Raw genomic sequence first — 7205 nt, 5'->3', positions numbered from 1 at the left:
CTTCTAGACTCCCTCTCCCTCCGTACCTCACTACGTGTCTGAAGGTGGGCCTTTTTTTTTCTCCCCCCTTCCACCACCATCTCCCCCCCCCCACCGCTGGCTCGCTCACACCTCCGCCTCTGCCTCCACCGCCACCTCCTCCGCTGCCGTGCTGGGACCCCATGTTCCATGGGGTCGACCAGATGTGCCCATCACACTTAGTCTCTGTGGGGCCGGCCCCGTTGACGCTAAGGAGGGGGTCGCCGCCAGAGGGCTGTGCAGTTATGGGCTTCTCGACTCCCTCTCCCTCCATACCTCACTACGTGTCCGAAGTGGGACTTTATTTTTCTCCCCATGTTCACCACCCCCCCACCTGCTGGCTCGCTCACGCCTCCACCTCGGCCTCCGCTGCCACCTCCGCTGGTGCAGTGCTGGGACCCTATGTTCCATGGGGTTGACCAGATGTCCACGTCACACTTAGTCTCTGCGGGACCGGCCCCATCGGCGCTAAGGAGGGGGTCGTCGCCAGAGGGCTGTGCGGTTGCGGGCTTCTCGACTCCTCTTCCACCATACCTCACTACGTGTCCGAAGGTGGGACTTTTTTTTTTTCTCCCCGCGTCCACCATCCCCTGCCCGATGGCTCGCTCATGGTTCTGCCGCAGCCTCCGCCGCCACTGCCTCTGCCGCTGCGGCCTCCGCGCGGCCATCGCCTCTGCTGCTGCCGCCGCCTCCACCTCCGCCATTGCCATTCCAGTACCCTATGGTCCATGCGGTCAACCAGATATCCCCGTTACACTTACTTTGTGCGGGCCGCCCCGTCCACGCTCTGGTGGGGGTCACCGCGAGGGGGCTCTGTGGTTTTGGGCTTCTCGACTCCTTCTCCCTCCCTTCCTCACTACATGGCGGAAGGTGTGACATTTTTGTCTCCCCCCTCGCCCCCCCCGTCCGATCGCCCGCTCCTCCTTTCTTTACTCCCCAACCCCCCACCCCCTTTTTTCCTCCACACACACGCCATTATCATGCTCATGAACTATCCTGGGACCTGGCATGACTTTCATCCAATCCGCTCCCATACACATAGAGAGACACTGCCCCCCTCGGCAGGGAGCACCCTGGCTGGTTGAACAGATGTCGCTGCTGCCCGCGGCCTCCGCATGGGTTCACTGGTTGACCAGATGTCTGGTCTGTGGCTGTCATCTTGATGGTTAGGCTTCGGGATGGATTTGATCTCTCTGGCCCCGCTGCCCCTAGTGGTCACCCTGCGATCAGCATTCTTCCCACGCGGGGCGAGGGGCACTCTGGAGCGTTCCTCTCCTCTCGGAGTTTCTGTCTGCAGTCTCTCGACTTGCTCTCACTCCCCTACTGCATGACCGATGGTGTGACTTTCTTTTTGGCCCTTTAATTTTATCTATTATCTCTTTGCCTTTTCCTGCCCGCCTTTCCACACCCCCTCTTGTGTTCATGGTTTCACATCACGCGGGTGATGTGCCGACACACCAGGAGGCCCTTCTGACACGTGTGTGTGAACACGCAATCAACACGTTTATGAACTAGAAAGGGATCTGGTGTGACTTTGCTATTATTTCCCCTCCCCTCCTCCCCGCACTGAGAATGAGTTTCCCCGGGCTCGTGTGCCCCCCTGGGAATCGGCTGCAGATGCCATGGCTCCGGGTCGACCACATGTTGCCCTTGGGTCCACCAGATGTCTCTGGCGAATTGGGGCCCTAGGGTGCTTGTGACGGTGTGGTCACTAGGTGTCGCTCTGGGCTCAGTATTCTTCCTTCTCGCTGTGACTTTGGTCTCCTTTTTTCAAAATTTCTTTCTTTCTTCCTCTTTTTCCCTGTTTCCATTTTCCATTTTTAATCTCTTTCTCTCTTTTTGTTGCTTTTTTCGTGACAGATGGGTGATGTGTGTGTGTGGAGGAAACGTGGCGTCATGGAGAAGACACATCTCACACGTGCGCGGGAACACCCGATCGTCACGCTTCTGAGTATGGACTGATGGATCTGGTACCAAATTTTTTAATAGTTTTCTTCTCTCTCTCTCTCTCTCTCTCCCCACTTCCTTCTCTTTCCTTTCTCTTCCTTCGTTTCTTTCTTTCTTTCTTCTTTCTTTCCTTCTTTCTCTTTCTTCTTTTCTTTCTGACAGAGTCTCATTCTGTTGCCCTGGCTAGAGTGCCATGGCGCCAGCCTAGCTCACAGCAATCTCAAATTCCTGGGCTCAAGCGATCCTACTGCCTCAGCCTCCCGAGTAGCTGGGATTACAGGCATGTGCCAGCATGCCCGGCTAATTTTATATATATGTGTGTATATAGATATATATATATACATACATATATATATATATTTTTTTTTTTTTGAGACAGAGTCTCACTCTGTTGCCCAGACTAGAGTGCCGTGGCATCAGCTTAGCTCACAGCAACCTCAAACTCCTGGGCTCAAGCAATCCTACTGCCCCAGCCTCCCGAGTACCTGGGACTACAAGCATGCACTACTGTGCCCGACTAATTTTTTTCTGTATATATTTTTTGATGTCCATATAATTTCTTTCTATTTTTAGTAGAAATGGGGGTCTCGCTCTTGCTCAGGCTGGTCTCGAACTCCCGACCTTGAGCAATTCACCCGCCTCTGCCTCCCAGAGTGCTAGGATTACAGGCGTGAGCCACCGCGCCCGGCGTGTACGTTCTGTATTAACAGACAAACGGAAGGAAGGAGAATGTTACCCTTTCAAAGCCTGCCGTGCTCGCCTCTCAGCCCACCAATGGCACTCTGAATCCCGTGACATTCCTTCACTCAGCTGAATTCTTCAGACCCGACCCCCTCACCCCACCCCCGTGCCACGGGAGTGCGTTCTCATGGCAGAGCCATCGAGTCTGTTGCCACACGTGTTGTAGGTGCCTAGGCAGACTGTGCCCTGGCCCCGAGGATGTACAGAATCGCCTATCGCCTTGGGAGGGAGGGACAAGATGTGTCCTTGTCCAAGGAGACATCCTGTCAGTCACGAAGAGGTCTGCAAAGGCTCATATCTGCCAGGCACTGAGCCACATGACATGAAACACCGGCGAGTTCCTTCACTTAGGTGGTGCTGCGTGTTGATACTCACAGAGGATAATAAACCCACTCGCAAGCCGGCAGACCCCCCTGTGTCTCCTCCTCTATCCACTGAGGGAAAAAACCTCAACAAAAGGTAGAAAACCACAAGATTGGGAGAGAGCCCATCGCTCTCCCTATGTGACCGTCCGGAGTGCTCGTTCAGATGGGAGGAGGTGTGTGTTTCATTGATTTTGGTGCCATCTTTTCTCTGCAGCTGCGTCAGAAGACAGCAATTTTCTGATTTTCACTCCGCTGAGTGAATTGTCTTTTGAAGAGAATGTCCACAGGAAGCCTACGGTCCTCCCGCGTGGGTGGCCCTCCTCTAGAAATGAATCTCGTTTCTTGAACGGAGGGGATTTGTTGATGCCATCATTCTTTCGGGACAATTTCTCAGATACTAGCTTTGGACCACAACATAGGTGCCCCCGACATTGCCTCAAGGGTCCCGTGGTGCCTCCTGTCAAGAGACCCCACCGACTGTCCCCAGCCTGCCCACTCAAGGGAGCCGGGCCCCTTCTGATCTATCCCCCCGCTGTGAAGCTCCCTTCCGAGGGTCAGAAAGCCCACCTGTTTCCCAGTTCGGTTGAATGATGGGGCACCCGGGCAGGGCACTGGCACCGAGTGACTCCATTCTGAGTCTGTCTGCTCTGTGGGGCGGGGGTGGGGGGGGAGACGGCAGTGGGGGGGGGCAGTTCCATCTTGACAGGTGGCCTCCTACCGACTGACTCTATGGGATGGACCATTCTCACTCAGGATCGTGTACCTTCTTGGCCTAGGCACATCCCAGCTCTTAAAGCCATTTTTGGGGGACACTCTCCCACGTACAGATAGATGGCCTGCACGAGTGCTCTTCCTTTCTTGAAACACTGGAAATCTGTCCTCAATTTTACCTGACCTACCTGACGGTGTGTCATAAAGGAGCGTAGAACCCTCAGACACCCTCCACCTTCCCGCTGTCACGAGAGACAGTGCCGAGCGTGAAATTCTATCCCTGACTCTCTGTGTCCACCGGAACGTGGCCTGACTGCAGTGACGTCAGCTACGTCAAGTCGTTCTCTGGGTAGGGAAAGAACTTAACCAGATAGGCCCTATCGGTCGCTTATGTGTTCTGATAGTTTTGTGGCAGCCATTTCTTTCCCCCTTTCTTTTCTTTTTCTGTCTCTCTCCCCCACCCCCACCCCCAAATTCTTTCTACGAAGACGTTTAGGATGTCAGATTCTGGCCACATGCCCCCCCTAGGCATAGGGGGCCAGCATAGACAAAGGTCTTCGGTACCAAGTGTTCATTCCACGGTGACAGATATTGCCACTCTTGTATTGACCAGGGCGAGATCGTGAGTGGGTCAACTCTGAAACTCCCTGTACTCTACTTCTCTCTTGGGTAGGTCCCTGCCCCAACCCTCCGGCTTCTAGCACACACCCAGTGGCACTCTCTCCTCTCTCGATAAAGTTCCAGATGATCCAATCCGCTCCAAGGAGGAAGGGGAGCTGGCTGGGCCACCCACTGTGCGCTCCACCCTCACCCCTCCCCACCCCACCCCCATCATAGGGTCAGTTCTTTTCAGGCTGACACTGGCACCGGTTGTTGGGTGTCACCTAGCGGCCACTTTGATCAGACATCGGGATCTGGAAAGTCAGGTGACATTGGGAGTTTAAGAGCTGACTCCCGGGAGGTGTGGAGGGCGGGGCGGGGTTCGGATCAGCAGCGGGGAGTAGAGCACGGTCCAGTCCCACCCTCTTCTTCCCGGGCCGCAGCTCTGGGCCCGCCTGAGGCAGCCCTAGCCTTTAGCGGGTCTCCACCCACCCGCCCTGTTGTCTGTGGGAGGCGCCCCTCCTCCCCTTCCCTGCCTCCTCCCCGACCATAGGCCTCTGCCTGTAGTTTTTTTTATTTTTATTTTTTCCCTTTTGTTTGTTTCTGTTTTATCTTGTTTTTTAGGCTTATTGAATATCATATCGTATAAAAACTTAAATCACAGAATGAATTATATTATATAACAAGATGTGGCTTTTTATCCTATGCCGAGAAAAATGAATTTTCTCTTCGTGTCCATTTTCCTGTCCTGGAAGAAAAACAAAGTTGCTCGTGATACTTCCCCATCATCTTCCAGTTTCCCCGACTGTCAACACGATGTATTCGGTCGTATATCTTTGTGTGCGCACGTGGGCGCCTGTACCTATTTCTTTTCGGCATCAGTCTCAGGTCTTTTGGTACCTAGGGGGGAGAAAGAAGAAACTAAAAAAGGACAGAAAGATGTTCTGTGGTTTTACGCCCCCCCCCCCCCCCACCACCACTTTTGGGAACTTGTAGTCTGGCCTATGTCCCCAAGGCAGGTTAAATCTTTTCTTAAAACTCTCAAGTGGTCCCCTGCCCCCCAGGTGGGCGGCCAGTAGAGTTCACAGGCTTCGTTTTTGGCAGAGCCTGGACGATTGAAATAATTAACCACAATCATCGCTAAAGCTGAGAACTCCTCCCCCCCCCTACTTTAAAAGCACTGTATTTCTGCCTAGCCCTATGTTCGGGGAAATTCGGAGGCTTGAGATGGGAAGGTCTACCCTATTTTCTCCTTTACCGGCAAAATAGACTCTCTCTTTCCTTCCTCCTCAAACAGCTTGTCCTCGTTAATCGGCCTCGTGGGCAAGTGGCCGAGCTTTCGGTAACACCAAGACTTCTAAGTTGTGTTATTGGTCTTGTTTTGTTTTTAACTTTCTTTCTTACTTTCTTTTTTTCTTTCTTTTTTTTTTTGAGAAAGGATTTCTTTCACTCTGTCCTCTCCCAGTCCACGTTGGCCTGATTGTACCTCACAGCAAGCTCCAAATCCAGGGCTTAAGTGATCCTCTCTGCCTCAGCCTTGTGAGTAGCTGCGACTATAGGCAAATGCTGCCACACCCGCCATAATTTTTCTTTTTTCTTTTTTTTTGTTGGTAGAGATGAGGTCTCATCGTGTTACCCAGGCTGGTCTACAGCTGCTGGGCTAAAGTCACACTCCCATCTCTGCCTCCCAAGTTGCTGGGATCACGGGCATGAGCCACCATGACCAGCCAGGTTATTTAAAGGCGATCACTTTGCTATCCTGATACAAAACCCCAAATGTGCAAGTTTAAGGCACCAGACGGAGGGAGTCCCCACACTACATTGTCAGGAACATTGAGGGTGGCTCACGAAACAGCTGGGATGTGGCCACACAGTAGTGATCGAGGAGATATATTCTAGTGGGATAGCAGAAATATAGAATGTCCTGAAGACACTAAATGTCGGAATGCCACAGCAGTCAATGGCTGACAAACTTCCATTCCATTGTGTCATGGTAGGCAGCTTACTTTTCTCCTGCTCCCTCGGTATGATTAAGGCCTGACGTAGAAAATGTCTATGTCTCATCCAAATCCATCGAGACGATGGAAGGGGGAACTGGGAGAGGAATAAAGAAAAACAAGAGAGGGAGAAGCAAAACAAGTATACCCTTTAAATGAATGCTTGCATCGAGGAATCAGCGGAGGGAGGGAGGGAGGGCACGATGTTTACAGGTTTACAGCTGGGTTTAAAGATTCTTTGATTTGCAATTGATGACATAAATGAACCTCTGCCTAAAGGCTTTGCATCATGTTTTCAGTTAAGGTAAGGAGGTCTGCTAATCACAGACAAACCACTGGACAGTTTAGCCAAAACTCAAGTGCTCTGTAGTTCAGTGAACAGTTGACCTGTTAAATATGCGTTAAGCTTTGTCTTGCCTGGCCTTAGGCCCGTGGGGCATTCAGTATCTCACTGTTACAAAAACTGACTCCATCAGGGAGGGGTGTCTGACTTCCCCTGTCCTTGCGGGCAGCAGCTCAGGTTTAAGGGTTTTTCTAGGGTTCCCTGGGCCAACCACGGGACGGGTCAGCTGGCGGTGGCGGGCGGGGGGCGGCTTAAGATTTTATTTTAGTTCATAGACTCTAGAAATGGTGTTTCCCTGGGAAAGATACACGAGTTCATGAAAAGCTTTCATTCAGTTGGTCTGGCTCCTCCCTGAGGTCGTCTCCCTGCCCCCCACTCCTCCCCTCCCCTGGGGCCGGAGCGGGGGTGGGGGGGGAAGGCCCAAGAGGAGAGGCGCGTGGGGGAGGTGCCGCTCCCAGAACCAGAGACTCGTCTGGGCCCCAC

At 52.8% G+C, this 7205-nt stretch overlaps 1 pseudogene; it reads right to left on the bottom strand.

Moving 5' to 3' along the window:
- Positions 1–1449: 1449 nt before the first annotated feature.
- On the bottom strand, positions 1450–1541 carry LOC138379386 (small nucleolar RNA U13; annotated as a pseudogene).
- Positions 1542–7205: the final 5664 nt, after the last annotated feature.

The sequence above is a fragment of the Eulemur rufifrons genome, chromosome 30, assembly GCF_041146395.1.
Source record: "Eulemur rufifrons isolate Redbay chromosome 30, OSU_ERuf_1, whole genome shotgun sequence".
Lineage (NCBI taxonomy): Eukaryota > Metazoa > Chordata > Mammalia > Primates > Lemuridae > Eulemur > Eulemur rufifrons.
Note: the sequence above shows the minus strand (reverse complement) of the source record. Positions and strands in the feature narration are given on the sequence as shown.